The sequence below is a fragment of the Oncorhynchus mykiss genome, chromosome 5 (assembly GCF_013265735.2).
Source record: "Oncorhynchus mykiss isolate Arlee chromosome 5, USDA_OmykA_1.1, whole genome shotgun sequence".
NCBI lineage: Eukaryota > Metazoa > Chordata > Actinopteri > Salmoniformes > Salmonidae > Oncorhynchus > Oncorhynchus mykiss.
The window spans coordinates 83,294,280-83,311,078 of NC_048569.1; the positions used below are offsets into that span (position 1 = coordinate 83,294,280).

The following is a 16,799-nucleotide window of genomic DNA, read 5'->3' on the forward strand; positions in this document are numbered from 1 at the left end:
ATCAAACAGGCAAAGCGTCAATACAGGACTAAGATTGAATCGTACTACACCGGCTCCTACGCTCGACGGATGTGTCAGAGCTTGAAAACTATTACAGACTACAAAGGGAAACACAGCCAAGAGCTGCCCAGTGACACGAGCCTACCAGACGAGCTAAATTACTTCTATGCTCGCTTCGAGGCAAGACCTTTAAACAGGTCAACATTCACAAGGCAGCAGGGCCAGACGGATTACCAGGACGTGTACTCTGAGAATGCTCTGACCAACTGGCAAGTGTCTTCACTGACATTTTCAACCTGTCCATGACTGAGTCTGTAATACCAATATGTTTCAAGCAGACCACCATAGTCCCTTTGTCCAAGAACACTAAGGTAACCTGCCTACATTACTACTGACCCCTAGCACTCATGTCTGTAGCCATGAAGTGCTTTGAAAGGCTGGTCATGAATCACATCAACATCATTATCCCCAAAACCCTAGACCCACTCCAATTTCCATACCGCCCCAACAGATCCACAGATGATGCAATCTCTATTGCACTCAACACTGCCTTTTCCAACCTGGACAAAAGGAACGCCTATGTGAGAATGTTATTCATTGACTACAGCTTTGCGTTCAACACCATAGTGCCTGTCAAAGCTCATCAGTAAGCTAAGGACCCTGGGACTAAACACCTCCCTCTGCAACTGGATCCTGGACTTCCTGATGGGCCGCCCCCAAGTGGTAAGGGTAGGTAACAACACATCCTCCACGCTGATCCTCAACATGGGGCCCCCTCAGGGGTGCGTACTCAGGCCCATCCTGTACTCCCTGTTCACTCATGACTGCATGGCCAGGTATGACTCCAACACCATCATCAAGTTTGCCGATAACACAACATGTAGGCCTGATCACCAACAATGATGAGATAGCCAGGTGCCAGGACAACAACCTCTCCCTCAACGTGATCAAGACAAAGGAGATGATTGTGGACCACAGGAAAAGGCTGCAGTGGAACAGGTTGAGAGCTTCAAGTTCCATGGTGTGTCCACATCACCAACAAACTAGCATGGTCCAAACACACTAAGACAGTCGTGAACAGGGCACAACAATACCTATTCCCCCTCAGGAGACTGAAAAGATTTGGCATAGGTCCTCAGATCCTATGGTATGGCAACTGCTCGGCCTCTGACCGCAAGGCACTACAGAGTGTAGTCCGTACGGCCCAGTACATCACTGGGGCAAAGCTTCCTGCCATCCAGGACCTCTATACCAGGCGATATCAGAGGAAGGCCCTAAAAATTGTCAAAGACTCCACGGCATGCGGTACCGGAGAGCCAAGTCTAGGTCCAAGAGGCTTCTAAATAGCTTCTACCCCCAAGTCAAAAACAGCTCATCAAAGGGCTACCCAGACCCCTCTTTTACGCTGCTGCTACTCTCTGTTTATTATCTATGCATAGTGACTTTCACTCTACCTACATGTACATATTACCTCCATTACCTCGACTAACCGGTGCCACCGCACATTGACTCTGTACCGGTACCCCCTGTATATATTATTTATTACTTTTACTTTCAAATGATTATTATTTTTTTCTTAAAACTTCTTAAAGTATTTTTAGTTAAGGGCTTGTAAACATTTCACCTGTTGTATTCGGCGCATGTGACAAATAACATTTGATTTGATTTGAAGCTCTGAAAAGAAAACACACACACACAGAGAAACGGACACATACACACGCACACATACACACTATGTTGGCGGGGGGGATGAAAACAGGCAAAGAGCTGCGTTCCCATGCAAGATGCTTTTGTGTGTGTACACACTGTGCTCTCTTTGATGTGACCCTGGACTCCATGTCAGTTGGGAGAATGATGGGGAATATATTTAACTTCAGAGGATATCTGTCCTTCATATATTCTCTCCTCCAGGAATGGTATTAGTGTGTGTTAATACAGGATAATGCCCAGACCAATCCTTGAGTTAGTCACTGAAGTCTGCCGCTCTATATTTAGACATAGGATTTATGAAGGAAATTAACATACACAGACATATCTCACTCTTCATTATTAATGGGGAGAGAGAGAGAGAGCGGGCGAGAGAAAGAGAAAGGGATAAAGAACAAGAAGGAGAGAGATATATAGAGAGAGAGGATAGAGAACAAGGAGAGAGAGAGAGAGAGAGAGAGAGTGGGGGATAGAGAACAAGGAGAGAGAGAGGGAGAGAGAGAAGAGGGTGAAGAGAGAAATAAGTAAAGAAATAGAGAATCAGACAGACAGAGTAAGAAGGAGACTGAGAAAGAAACAGAGAGGGAGGGGAAAGAGGGAATGTTCAGACAGAAGGCTCTTCATCAAAATCAAAGCTGCCCTGGTTTCTTGCTCCCATTCTGTCTTTCTTTCCCATAAGTCACCGGGGAACTGTATGCATATAGTACAGGCTAAAGCAGCATTTCCCAACTCAAAGGGTGCACATTTGGTTTTTAATTAAGTTAATGCGATTTAGTTGTTGCTATTAGGGCTGGGCGGTATTTTACTATATACCAGTATTTATCCACGGACCGGTTTGGGTTTTTACTTTCCCATCTATAACGATATTTGAATGTTTGGTTTGTTAAATGTGATACGCCGTGTGTAACGTCCATGTTTTATAGTTAACTCCGCTACTTGAGTCATCCCTCTCTGCTCTCTCTCCACACAGACCTAGTCCCACCCCGTCATTCAAGGAGCGTATTTGTTGTTGCTTGACCACGAGACACTTTCGTTCAGTCTGCATGGTCAATGTTGATGACTACGATGTTGTTTCCACTTTGATCTAAATATAAATTCACAAGTGTTCTATAATTACAATATTAGTTTGTGTTTCTTACATCTGCAAACAGCTAGTTTGTGTTTTCTTTGTAAGTTAAGCTAAATCGTGTTAGCCACTAATGCTAATCGCTAGTTAGGTGGCTTGCTAACTAGCAAATAAAAGTAGTGAATCCGAGCAAACGTAGCTAGCTAATACAGCCTGATACCAGTGCTGGTGGAGGCTTAAATCTGCATGTTGTTTGTGCAACAGTATCTTCTAAATCAAAGAGGAAATAGGCGAAGCATGAATACGTTGGCTATATGAATAAAGATTGAATGTAGCCAAAGATTATAGGGTCCCCTAGGAAACACTGAACATCACTTTGGTTCCTAACCTGTCACAATAACTCGTCCATGGCATTTTCATTTGTCATGTCAAACAACACTGTATTCAAAGTGCCCACTATTATTTATATTCTAACTATAGAATTATAATCAACCTTCTATTTCCATGATTCCAAAAGTTCACCAAATGTTTTGATCTAAATCACAAATGCAACATTTGGTTAAAAATAAGGCCTAGAATTTTTGCCCATATCGTGGCAGTGTGGAAATGATCTCAAATGAGTGCAGGAAATGCAGAAATGCAGGAAATTGTTTTAGGTTGAAGTTGAATTCAACAGTATCAAACAATCCAAATGGAGAAAGACCCATTGAAATAACTTAGAATATATGTGTTGTCAAGCTAGGGTCAAGCTCTACTCATAAAGCAAATTTAGAACTTTTATTAATCAGAAACATAAAATATAGAGGTCGACCAATTAATCGCCTTTGCCGATTAATTAGGGCCGATTTCAAGTTTTCATAACAATCGGTAATCAGCCTTTTTTGACGCCGATTATGGACGATTATATTGCAATCCACGAGGAAACTGCATGGCAGGCTGACCACCTGTTACGCGAGTGCAGCATCAAAATGGTAAGTTGCTAGCTAGCATTAAATGTATCTTACAAAAAACAATCAATCTTCACATAATCACTAATTAACTACACATGGTTGATGATATTACTAGGTTAACTAGCTTGTCCTGTGTTGCCTATAATCAAAACGGTGCCTGTTAATTTATCATCGAATCACAGCCTACTTCAACTTCACCAAACGGGTGATGATTTAACAAAAGCACATTTGCAAAAAAAGAACAAGCATTGCACTAATGTACCTAACCATAAACATCAATGCCTTCCTTAAAATCAATACACAGAAGTATGTTTTTAAATCTGCATATTTAGTTAAAAGAAATGCATGTTAGCAGGCAATATTAACTAGGGAAATTGTGTCACTTCTCTTGGGTTCAGTGCAAGCAGAGTCAGTGTATATGCAGCAGTTTGGGCCGCCTGGCTCGTTGCGAACTGTGTGAAGACCATTTCTTCCTAACAAAGACCGTAATTAATTGTCCAGAGTTTTACATAATTATGACATAACATTGAAGGTTGTGCAATGTAACAGCAATATTTAGACTTAGGGTTGCCACCCGTTCGATGAAATACGGAAGGTTCCGTATTTCACTAAAAGAATAAACGTTTTGTTTTTTAAATGATAGTTTCCGGATTTGACCATATTAATGACCAAAGGCTCGTATTTCTGTGTGTTTATTATAATTTAGTCTATGATTTTATATTTGCTAGAGCAGTCTGACTGCGCGGTGGTAGGCAGCAGCAGGCTCGTAAGCATTCATTCAAACAGCACTTTACTGCGTTTGCCAGCAACTCTTAGCAATGCTTGAAGCAAAGCGCTGTTATGACTTCAAGCCTATGAGCTCCCGAGATTAGGCTGGCAATACTAAAGTACCTATAAGAACATCCAATAGTCAAAGGTATATGAAATACAAATGGTAGAGAGAGAAATAGTTGACGCATCATAATTCCTATAATAACTACAACCTAAAACTTCTTAACTGGGAATATTGAAGACTCATGTTAAAAGGAACCACCAGCTTTCATATGTTCTCATGTTCTGAGCAAGGAACTGAAACGTTAGCTTTTTTTACATGGCACACTTTTACTTTCTTCTCCAACACTGTTTTTGCATTATTTAAACCAAACATGTTTCATAATTTATTTGGGAATAAATAGATTTGATGTATGTATTATATTAAGTCAAAAGTGTTCATTGTTCATTCAGTATTGTTGTAATTGTCATTATTACAAATATATATTTAAAAACCGGCAGATTAATTGGTATCAGCTTTTTTTCGTCCTCCAAGAATCGGTATCGGCGTTGAAAAATCATAATCGGTCGACCTCTAATAAAATACCGTCAAAATGTAGAAAAATAGCATGATATGATTTTTATATCGCCAAGCCCTAGTTTCTATCTATGAACAGAACATGTAAGTAACAGTCCTGATATGTCCGTCCTCCCTTGAGAGAGGTGAGTGCAGCATTCTAGCATCTGTATCTGTATGGTGCTGTTGATATACAGTATTATACCTCTCTCAGTTTATACTAGCAGCTTTGTCACTTCTGACCTCTCCTTCCTCCCAGTGGTTCACACTCTACTCCCAGGACACTGACTGCTAGTAATACTGATAGTGATCCTCTACTATACACAGCATCCTGGATCAGTACAGGGAGGTGGATCACACAGACCTAGAGCACTGACTAAACAGATTCAAGAGCGTTTCAGTGTTTCAGGTCAGGTAACTCAGAGGTCACAGTGCAACAGTGTGTTTACGGGGCTGTTGCCGTGCATACCGTGAGATCATGTTATCGTCTCACCATGGCGCCCGCTGGCTACACAGTTACACGTCGCGTTAGAGCACTTTCACGGCTGAGGACATCAATGTCGACACTCACAACTCAGCCCTGCTCCTTTAGTTGTGTCATACGTACTCCACCATAGATTACTCCTGCCTTACATCCCTCTTCCCCTCCTCCTCACTCCCTCCCTCCATCCCCCTATCTCTGCCCTTACACCTTTTAAGTTTATCCCCCTCTCTTTTCACAGACACCTCCTCCTACCTCCATACCCCTCTCTCTTCACAGACACCTCCTCCTACCTCCACCCCCCTCTCTCTTCCCCCACCTCCCTCATCCCCTCCTTCCCCTTCTCTTCCCCTACCTCCCTCCATCCCCCCTTTCCCCCTCTCTTCCCCTACCTCCCTCTGTCCCCCTTTCCCTCTCTTTTCCCCTACCTCTCTCCATCCCCATTCCCTCTCTCTTCCCCTACCTCCCTCTGTCCCCCCTTTCCCCCTCTCTTCCCCTACCTCCCTCCATCCCCCCTTTCCCTCTCTCTTCCCCTACCTCCCTCTGTCCCCCCTTTCCATCTCTCTTCCCCTACCTCCCTCAGTCCCCCCTTTCCCCCTCTCTTCCCCTACCTCCCTCCATCCCCCCTTTCCCCCTCTCTTCCCCTACCTCCCTCTGTCCCCCCTTTCCCCCTCTCTTCCCCTACCTCCCTCTGTCCCCCCTTTCCCCCTCTCTACCCCTACCTCCCTCTGTCCCCCCTTTCCCCCTCACTTCCCCTACCTCCCTCCATCCCCCCTTTCCCCCTCTCTTCCCCTACCTCCCTCCATCCCCCCTTTCCCCCTCTCTTCCCCTACCTCCCTCTGTCCCCCCTTTCCCCCTCTCTTCCCCTACCTCCCTCTGTCCCCCCTTTCCCCCTCTCTACCCCTACCTCCCTCTGTCCCCCCTTTCCCCCTCACTTCCCCTACCTCCCTCCATCCCCCCTTTCCCCCTCTCTTCCCCTACCTCCCTCTGTCCCCCCTTTCCCCCTCTCTACCCCTACCTCCCTCTGTCCCCCCTTTCCCCCTCTCTACCCCTACCTCTCTCCATCCCCCCTTTCCCCCTCTCTTCCCCTACCTCACTCTGTCCCCCCTTTCCCCCTCTCTTCCCCTACCTCCCTCTGTCCCCCCTTTCCCTCTCTCTACCCCTACCTCCCTCCATCCCCCCTTTCCCCCTCACTTCCCCTACCTCCCTCCATCCCCCCTTTCCCTCTCTCTTCCTCTACCTCCCTCTGCCCCCCCCTTTCCCCCTCACTTCCCCTACCTCCCTCCACCCCCCCTTTCCCCCTCTCTACCCCTACCTCCCTCCACCCCCCCTTTCCCTCTCTCTTCCCCTACCTCCCTCTGTCCCCCCTTTCCCCCTCTCTTCCCCTACCTCCCTCTGTCCCCCCTTTCCATCTCTCTTCCCCTACCTCCCTCTGTCCCCCCTTTCCCCCTCTCTACCCCTACCTCCCTCTGTCCCCCCTTTCCCCCTCTCTTCCCCTACCTCTCTCCACCCCCCCTTTCCCTCTCTCTTCCCCTACCTCCCTCTGTCCCCCCTTTCCCCCTCTCTTCCCCTACCTCCCTCTGTCCCCCCTTTCCCCCTCTCTACCCCTACCTCCCTCTGTCCCCCCTTTCCCCCTCTCTTCTCCTACCTCTCTCCACCCCCCCTTTCCCCCTCTCTTCCCATACCTCCCTCCATCCCCCCTTTCCCCCTCTCTTCCCCTACCTCCCTCTGTCCCCCCTTTCCCCCTCTCTTCCCCTACCTCCCTCTGTCCCCCATTTCCCCCTCTCTACCCCTACCTCCCTCTGCCCCCCCTTTCCCCCTCTCTTCCCCTACCTCCCTCTGTCCCCCCTTTCCCCCTCTCTTCCCCTACCTCCCTCTGTCCCCCCTTTCCCCCTCTCTACCCCTACCTCCCTCTGTCCCCCCTTTCCCCCTCTCTTCCCCTACCTCCCTCTGTCCCCCCTTTCCCCCTCTCTTCCCCTACCTCCCTCCACCCCCCTTTCCCCCTCTCTACCCCTACCTCTCTCCACCCCCCTTTCCCCCTCTCTTCCCCTACCTCCCTCTGTCCCCCCTTTCCCCCTCTCTACCCCTACCTCCCTCTGTCCCCCCTTTCCCCCTCTCTACCCCTACCTCCCTCTGTCCCCCCTTTCCCCCTCTCTACCCCTACCTCCCTCTGTCCCCCCTTTCCCCCTCTCTACCCCTACCTCCCTCTGTCCCCCCTTTCCCCCTCTCTTCCCCTACCTCCCTCCATCCCCCCTTTCCCTCTCTCTTCCCCTACCTCCCTCTGTCCCCCCTTTCCCCCTCTCTTCCCCTACCTCCCTCTGTCCCCCCTTTCCCCCTCTCTACCCCTACCTCCCTCTGTCCCCCCTTTCCCCCTCTCTTCCCCTACCTCTCTCCACCCCCCCTTTCCCCCTCTCTTCCCCTACCTCCCTCTGTCCCCCCTTTCCCCCTCTCTACCCCTACCTCCCTCTGTCCCCCCTTTCCCCCTCTCTTCCCCTACCTCCCTCTGTCCCCCCTTTCCCCCTCTCTACCCCTACCTCCCTCTGTCCCCCCTTTCCCCCTCTCTTCCCCTACCTCTCTCCACCCCCCCTTTCCCTCTCTCTTCCCATACCTCCCTCCATCCCCCCTTTCCCTCTCTCTTCCCATACCTCCCTCCATCCCCCCTTTCCCTCTCTCTTCCCCTACCTCTCTCCATCCCCCCTTTCCCCCTCTCTTCCCATACCTCCCTCCATCCCCCTTTCCCTCTCTCTTCCCCTACCTCTCTCCTTTCCCTCCTCTTCCCTGCTCTCACTGACTGTCACACTACATTAACCAATGAGTTTTAGATGAGTGAGTAGTGTCTCTGACCCTGGCATGGTCTGGCTGCTCTCTGTCTGTCTCTACAGTATGTGGTGAAATGAAAACATCACTGAGAGGTAGGAGAGTTCTGGGCCTGTATCCATTAAGCCTCTCATAGTATGAGTGCTGATCTAGGATCAGATCTGCCTTGTCCATGCAATTGTATTGATTGTGATCTAAAAGACAAAACTGATCCTAGATCAACACTCCTACTCTGTGATGATTTATGAATCCCGTCCCAGTACTGACTAGCTGCTATATGGTAAACTACGAGGGGAGGGATGTGCATTGTGCACTGCGTAGTACAGCACCATACTGTAGGACTAAGTGCAAATTAAAACATCACTTCCTTGTATTGTGGTTGCGGCACCACATCAACATGAAGAACAAGGAGTCCCTTTATTTAACTAAGTAGCATAAAGATGCTCAGTCTGTTTGACTTTGTCTTTAGTGTAGTGCTGCTGAGCTGTAACTGGGTCCTATACCTAATGTCCTTTCCTCCTCCTCTGGGCTCTGGGTTCTGCTACACTGGCCTGGCAGCACTGTTAAATGGGCTGATTAAATCTTTAACTATTATTACTCATTCACTCCTCCTTTTGAGTGAGACTGCAGCCATATTGTCTGTATACACAGATTGGCAAATACTGCCAATAATGTGTTTGACCATTATCAAGGAGCAAAGAAAACCACCTATCCCCCAAAACACACACACACGCACACACACAATTTACATGAATACAGTTTAAACACACGCACATTTCAGGCAGATCACTCAAGAGTGACTTCGAAATTATGTTTTGGAGAAACAGAACAATAATGAGCAGGATTTAACCAAGGGTGTCAAAAACACTTCGAAATTTGAAGTTTGGAGCAACATGGGTAAACGGCCTAATTCTGAAGTGAAAATGTGAGAGCTAGTTGCACATTCAGTACGCCTACGCATGCACATAATGTTCAGTGGCTTGCTGCATATACTTTGTTTTGCAAATCAGCTGGTAGTTATTAAGATTAATCAATTTGATGGTACAGAGGCTTTGTAGAACCAACCATCTGAACAGCGACCACAGAGGACAGACTCCAGCCACACACACACACACACACACACACACAAACACACAGTATATTTACCAGGAGCAAGAGAAAAAGGGAAAGCTATATAGTATAAGGCTGCTAGTGTATATTGACCAGTCTTCTACAGTATAACCGATGCTAACAGCAGAGGGGAGAAGATAGAAGAGAACGCTGGGAGAAGAGGAGAGAAGGGAGGAAAGAAGAGAAGGGAGGAAAGAAGAGAAGGGAGGGAGGAGAGAAAATAGGAGAGAAGAGAAGGGAGGGAGGAGAGAAAATAGGAGAGAAGGGAAGGGAGGGAGGAGAGAAAATAGGAGAGAAGGGAAGGGAGGAGAGAAGGGAGGAAAGAAGAGAAGGGAGGGAGGAGAGAAAATAGGAGAGAAGGGGAGGGAGGGAGGAGAGAAAACAGGAGAGAAGGGAAGGGAGGGAGGAGAGAAAATAGGAGAGAAGGGGAGGGAGGGAGGAAAGAAAACAGGAGAGAAGGGAAGGGAGGAGAGAAGGGAGGAAAGAAGAGAAGGGAGTAAGGAGAGAAAATAGGAGAGAAGGGGAGGGAGGGAGGAAAGAAAGAAAACAGGAGAGAATGGAAGGGAGGGGAGAAAACAGGAGAGAAGGGAAGGGAGGGATGAGAGAAAACAGGAGAGAAGGGAAGGGAGGAGAGAAAGCAGTGATTTCATTGATACAATGACAGATTGCAAGGTCACACAGCTGTTTCCTACAGGGTGTGGGCTTTCTGTATATACAGGAACAGGACCATAGAGTGTATCTGCATCCTGTGTAAAAAGGCTTGGATTATACCATGGTCTTGTGTTTGAATCCATATGTTGTATTAATGTATTGTGTGGAAACTAGGGAAAGGATGTAAACATTGATCACAGGAATTTGAGTTTTACACAGAAATAGCCATCTATAGCGCTTGCTATCCATATTATAGACATGTTGGGTTTTTCTGTGGTTGGAAAATTATTAGCATAGCAACAATCCAATAGCAAATCATATTAGCATGATAATCAATCATACAATTATGCTGGACTTCTGTGAGCCCTGGTGCACTGTGGACATTTTGGTATAGCCTAGGCAAAATGTCTTATCCTGGAAGGTTATATTTTTAAGATAAAAATGAAGCTAATTATTGGGAGGGGCAGTATTAACAATTGATATGAAGACAATAATGCTGTGGGCGTGGTGTGTTATACGTAGCAATAGTTTACGTAGCTATAGACCAGACATATATAATTCATATATTATTACATGTATAAAACAGCAGTTGTGTTTTGTTAAAATGTTATGTTATTGTTGTCTTATAACAATAGCATTATATTTAAAAAATTGGCTGCGATTGAGAATAGCTTTAAAAAGCGGTAACAGAAAGGATGCTTGAAGAAGCTTTTCATAGTGTGGCCTTGCAATTACGACGGCAAACATAAATCAATACCCCTCTATTAAAACGTGCTTGATAAATGGCAATGAATTGGGTCCATTGATAAAGAGATATAGTGTCAGATGACAGTGGCCCTGTAAATAAATGCATAACTGCAGTCTGAGCCTAACCTATAATTCAATTCACGGGAGAAAAAAATACCCAATTTACCCACACCATTGGAGTGTTCTTGATGCACAAGACAAGGGCAGTGTGTGTTGTGTCAATTTCCATCGGCTTAAATGTATTATCTTCTATACATTATATTTCCTCCTTCTCTCTATGGGCAAACATCAACCTACCAGCGACTGTAAAGTATCCCTTTAAGCTCAACTCTCCCTCAACACATGCCGCAAGATGCCCGGTCCCCGCGAGGCGATGGTGAGGCGCGCTCGGATCATACTGATACACACCGGCTGCGGTGCAGATTGCATACCGTTATTCGCTCTTGTTCACATGCGAAGCAAGGCACGGAAATCAATAAGGCTGTATGTTAAATAACATCAGAAATATCAATCTCATCTACACTGTTCTCTGAAATGTGCAGATAAACACCGTAGTAACCGCAAAAGAGAAAAACAGCCATTTGTCGTAGCCTATGCAAAACACTTTAGAGGAGATTGGTAGTCCATTACATGATGATGAATAAGCAGACTAGAATTGCTTCAAAAGGAGCGGTCGGGTTGATAATAAATCTTACCATCTCAGCGGTGATATCCATAAAACAACAGCACGACTTGAGTGAAATCTCCTTCTTGGTTTTTAGTGTTGGAGGGGAGAGGAGGAGAACCGCAACACCGGGCGCTTTCGTGGTGCAAAGCAACTCCCTCAGGGCGCAGTCGGACGGCCAGGGAACTTGTGAGATCAGTTAAGCAGGTTCTCCTCACTCGACACCATTTATGAGGGTATTCACGTTAAAGGGAGAGGGCAAAGTTAGAGAATTGAAGATAATTGGAATTGAAGATAATAGTGTGTTCAACGCAGATCTGACTCCGTCTGTGACTCGAATCTCGGTTCGGGGAATTATGACTGTTGTTATTTAATCATGCCATTCCACTGCCTTGCGGTTAACTGCGTGTGGTCACGTCGCTCGATCATGAAGTATGCGCTGCGCATTTCAACAAGCATGCCTCTCTCTCTCTCTCTCTCTTCCTCTCAACACTGAGACAATGCTGTACGTGCACTAACACCCCCACAGAACAGCTGTTTCAAGCCGAGCGTAGTTAGTGAAACCTAACTATCCACACACACTAACTACACAGTGAAACGATATGTTGTCACTTTGTTATGAGTGGTTCAACATGCACTGGATAAATGCTGCATATTTTGTCTCTGTATATAGTCTAATGTTTCAAATTCATCTTTGTCAGTTGATTGGAGGTAAAAGAACAACACAATACTGTCATCTCCAGTGACTGTCTAGCCAAAATAGAAAGGCACATATGGACAAAATTCGACCCAGCCAGTAACCCATTGCATAAGACTTATCCTCAGAGCCATTGAAGATTAGCCAAACACTGCTTACTTGCTCGTAAAATCCCATACACACAATATTTGGACATCATTTTTGTAAATCTCCATCGATGGCCTTTCGCTGGAATAATCATTTAAGTTTAAATTGTGATGACGCATGTACGGGGGAGGACAAGCAGGCAGGCCTTTAGAGAAGTGTATCTAAAAATATGCTCTCTCTCGGACTGACTGACTGACATCAACATTCTGTTCTTCTTCTGGAGAAGAGAGGAACGAGGAAAACAAACCTAGAGCTCTCTTACTTTCTTTCTCAGGGTGGCAAAGACATCTGGTCCCTACATCGACCTGCCTCCTGGTCTGCCTGCCTCCTGGTCTGCCTGACGCCTCCCTCCCTCCCTCCCTCGCTCCCTCCCTCCCTCGCTCCCTCCCTCCCTCCCTCCCTCCCTCCTGGTCTGCCTGACTGCCTCCCTCCCTCCTGGTCTGCCTGCCTCCTGGTCTGCCTGACTGCCTCCCTCCCTCCCTCCCTCCCTCCCTCCTGGTCTGCCTGACTGCCTCCCTCCCTCCCTCCTTGTCTGCCTGACTGCCTCCCTCCCTCCCTCCTGGTCTGCCTGACTGCCTCCCTGTCTCCCTCCCTCCCTCCTGGTCTGCCTGCCTCCTGGTCTGCCTGACTGCCTCCCTCCCTCCCTCCTGGTCTGCCTGACTGCCTCCCTGTCTCCCTCCTGGTCTGCCTGACTGCCTCCCTCCCTCCCTCCTGGTCTGCCTGACTGCCTCCCTGTCTCCCTCCCTCCCTCCTGGTCTGCCTGACTGCCTCCCCCTCTCCCTCCCTCCCTCCCTCCTAGTCTGCCTGCCTCCTGGTCTGCCTTTCTCCTGGTCTGCCTGACTGCCTCCCTCCCTCCCTCCTGGTCTGCCTGACTGCCTCCCTGTCTCCCTCCCTCCCTCCTGGTCTGCCTGACTGCCTCCCTGTCTCCATCCCTCCTGGTCTGCCTGACTGCCTCCCTGTCTCCCTCCCTCCTGGTCTGCCTGCCTCCTGGTCTGCCTGCCTCCTGGTCTGCCTGACTGCCTCCCTCCCTCCCTCCTGGTCTGCCTGACTGCCTCCCTGTCTCCCTCCCTCCCTCCTGGTCTGCCTGTCTCCTGGTCTGCCTGCCTCCTGGTCTGCCTGCCTCCTGGTTTGCCTGACTGCCTCCCTCCCTCCCTCTTGGTCTGCCTGCCTCCTGGTCTGCCTGCCTCCTGGTCTGCCTAACTGCCTCCCTCCCTCCCCCCTGGTCTGCCTGCCTCCTGGTCTGCCTCCCTCCCTCCTGGTCTGTCTGCCTGCTGGTCTACCTGACTGCCTCCCTGCCTTCCTCCCTTCTGGTCTGCTTGGGAAAAAACAGGTATCAGATATGAAAGATAAGAGTTATGAGAGCAGGTGTTTGAGGAGAGTCCCAGTATGAGCAACATAATAGTAGTAATAACATTAATAAAGGCACTCAAGGATACCAGTTTGGGTTGTCTTCCCCATAAGCTCACTACTTGTAACTTCGTCTCAGTCATCCATCACGATAGAGTTATTCTGTATCTCACCGCCATTTTGAGCTTGATTGATTTCTCTGTAACTACAAATGGGAAGTGGGAGCAATGTGGAGTAGTCAATAACACACTTATAACACACAGAACTACTCACTCACACACACCCACATACCAACACTTTCTCTCAATTCATCTCTCTCTCTTTCTCTCTCTCTCTTTCCTTATCTCGTTCCCTCTCTCCGTCCTGCTGTCTTCAGGCCTGGCCTCCCACACAGTAGAAGCGGTGACTCAGGCACCTCCAGCATGCTTTAATGTGATTCCTCTCTGACATGAAGAGAGAAAGGGAGGGGGGAGAGAGAGATAAAGGATGAGAGCGAGAGAGAGCGAGAGAGAGCGAGAGCGAGAGAGAGCGAGAGAGAGCGAGAGAGAGCGAGAGAGCGAGAGAGCGAGAGAGCGAGAGAGCGAGAGCGAGAGAGCGAGAGAGCGAGACAGACAGACAGACAGACAGACAGACAGACAGACAGACAGATAGATAGATAGATAGATAGATAGATAGATAGATAGATAGATAGATAGATAGATAGATAGATAGATAGATAGATAGATAGATAGTGTTCTATGCGTTCGCTTTGGCAATGTACGTGGTAACACTTTCCATGACAATAACGCCTTCTGAATTTGAGAGAGTGAGAGCGATCAGGCAGAAGCAAGCAGCTCAGCTCAGAGATCCACTGCTCTCTGAGGAGCCAGTACGAGCTAGGGGCTAGGGTGTAAGAGCTAGGTGCTAGGGTGTGGAAGCTAGGGGCTGTGGTCTTTCTGGGGGCTGGGATGTGAGGGCTGGAGGCTGACTGGAGATTTCCACTGGCATCATCTGGCTCAGCATCCTCATAACAACACCAATACAGAGCTCCATGTGACCTACGACCTCTCTCCTTGCCTCACTGACTGATGCACTCATGTACTCACTCATCCAGATTAAAGGTTAAATTAATGTGATCGTGACCACCATTTTTTTTGGGGTGTATAGACCTGTATAGCATCTCATATACCCAGGAACATATAGCTACACAATTCTGCCTTGATAAAATGAAGTGCATCCCCTCCTGATTGTGGATGTAAGGCAGCAATCAGGAGACTTGAATTGAAATGTGTTCAGCCGTTTTTAGAGGTCCACTGCTGAGGTGACATCATCACTAATTTATCCTCTTTTTGGAGGGAAATGATATGCCACTGCTGTATGGTGTTACCATGGCAACTGGCCTGTTTCAATGTTTCGGGGTGCAAGAGTAGGGGTAATTATGGATGCAGGGTCGGGAACGTGGGCTAGGGGGCAGTGGAGTCAGGATGTGTTTGTGAATGGGGGATGGGGAGATGGGTGGATGGAGGATGGAGGGATAGAGGAGGGGCTATGAAAGGGGAGGAGATATGGAAGGCAGGAAGAAAAAGAAGAGAAAACTCTCCACACATGAATGGTTTCATAGTCAATCACAGTATCATGCCTTAGCCCCCCAGGGCAGGCAATACTGCCAAGCAACTACATCCATAACTACATCAGTATGTACTAGAAAGATAAATAATGCTGTTCTTTCAGGGAAATGTTGTAAATATATCATGTTACTCCAAACACATTCATTCACGTATAGTATACACAGCTCATATTGAATGAAGTATACAAATGCACTAACACATACGGACATACATCTGTGGACACACGGATGCACGGACGCACCCACAAAAGCATGCACAAATGCTAGTACTCCATGCACTTGCACGCACACACTAGAAACATCTGTGCACACTGATACATCTTCTTGGAACATGGCTGTTCTTCATGACGAAGGAAGAACAGTGATTACCACTCACAGTTTGGCAAGTATAGTCACATCACTGTTAATCAACCGAGAGACAACCCACTGTTACTGTTAAATCTACAAAGAGACTGACGCTTGTATCAACACTGGCTCTGAGCTCTGAACTCTGCCAAGGCACACATGTAGATTTAGAGACAGAGACATATTTGCCTTGTATCCGGTAGGAGCATCAGGGAGGCATCTAACCTAACAGCCATTTCATCTTATAGCCACAAGACTAAAACAAAACACACACAGTTACAGCTCAGGTCATCTCTTCTCTTCTTCGCTCTCTGCGCTCACCATTCATAAGTGGACTGCTGCTCCTATATTGTGTGCTAATCGTTCCTAACAGAGCCAATGTTCATTTGTGAAGGTTACCGATAGCGGATATACTTGGAGGGGGGGGCGTAGAGTGAATGCCAGGGTGATGAATGCTAGCAGGGACGGCCTGTGAATGATAGGTAATGTAAATATGACCCTTTTCTTTCTTTCTTTCTTTCTCCCCCTCTCTCATTCTATTCCTCTCAATCTCTATCTCTCACTCTCTCTCTCTCTCTACCACTGAGTCCTTGTGCTGCCGTGGCAAAAACACAAATTGAAATCACCATGGCAACAGTTCTACCTGAACGCAAGGCTGTGGAAAAGAGCGAACGAAGGAGAAATGGAGAGAGATAGGGAGAGAGATGGGAAGAGGGACAGGGAGATGGAGTGAGAGGTGGAGAGAGAGAAGAGAGAGATAGAAAGAGAGAAGAGAGAGACAAAGAAGAGAGAGAGAGAGCAAAAGAGAGAGAGAGAGAGAGAGAAGAGAAAGAGAGAGAGCGAGCGAGAGAGAGAGAAGAGAGAGAGAGCGACATACTGTATATATATATATATATATATATAGAGCGAGAGAGAACAGAGAGAGCGATATACTGTATATATATATATATATATATATAGAGAGAGAGAGAGAGAGATATACTGTATATATATATAAAGAGAGAGAGAGAGAGAGAGAAGAGAAAGAGAGAGAGCGAGAGAGAGAGAAGAGAGAGAGAGCGACATACTGTATATATATATATATATATATATATAGAGAGAGAGAGAGAGAACAGAGAGAGAGCGATATACTGTATA

At 47.3% G+C, this 16,799-nt stretch overlaps 1 protein-coding gene across 2 annotated transcripts in view; it reads right to left on the minus strand.

Annotated features, from left to right (window-relative positions):
* Nucleotides 1-11,963, minus strand: part of adcyap1r1b (adenylate cyclase activating polypeptide 1b (pituitary) receptor type I) — a 65,036-nt gene extending 53,073 nt beyond the window's left edge. The window contains 1 exon segment of one of the 2 annotated variants that reach the window (NM_001124641.1): nt 11,552-11,924. The gene's annotated coding sequence lies outside the window, so the exon portion shown is untranslated. 2 annotated transcript variants of the gene reach the window in all.
* Between the last annotated feature and the right edge of the window lie 4,836 nt (nt 11,964-16,799).